This window comes from Atta colombica, unplaced genomic scaffold (assembly GCF_001594045.1).
Source record: "Atta colombica isolate Treedump-2 unplaced genomic scaffold, Acol1.0 scaffold95, whole genome shotgun sequence".
Lineage (NCBI taxonomy): Eukaryota > Metazoa > Arthropoda > Insecta > Hymenoptera > Formicidae > Atta > Atta colombica.
In genome coordinates this window covers 39731-40545 of record NW_017259589.1, presented here as the reverse complement: position 1 = coordinate 40545, position 815 = coordinate 39731, and positions in this window count along the sequence as shown.

Below are 815 nucleotides of genomic sequence, written 5' to 3'. Positions count from 1 at the left end.
ATTTTTATATTAATTTTAATTAAAATTTTCATTATTTTTAAAAGGCAGGTAGGGGAAACTATTTTTAATTGCGATTGGATAAAAGTTGGATAAAAGTTTCTCACTATACTCTTATATAAAAACAACAACCGCCTCCCCGATCGCTCATAATATAAATTTACTATATAAAATATCCCTGAAGAACATTCCATGAGAAATTATCATTACATACCTTCCTAATATTCCCACTTCATAAAAAGATATTAACCTACATAACATTAAATTTATATGAACTACGGATGAATAAGCTACTATTCTTTTTATATCAACCTAAACTAAACACAAAATTCCCATAATAATTCTCCAAATAATTCTTACCTTAAAAATAATATATCCATATTTAACTCCAACTTTATAATATATCTCTTAATCGAATTAACCCAAACCAATTTTTAATAATACACCAGCTAAAATTATTAACCCGTATGCTGGGGCTTCAACATGGGCCTTAGATAATCAAACATGAAATAAATAAATAAATATTTTAATTAAAAAGGCCATATAAATTATTAAAAATACTCAAAAAGTAAAATTATAATTACATTCTCATTATTAACCTAAACTTCATAATTATCCATATAACATATATATATATTATTATAAATATAAACTAATAATGGAAATGAAATTAATATTATATACAATATTATATAATACCCAGCACTTAATCGTTTTGTTTTCCTTCCCCAATAAATAATTAAAAAAAAAGTAGGAATTAACCTAATTTCAAATATTGAATAAAATAAAATCAAATCTATAAATATAAAAAATATAAT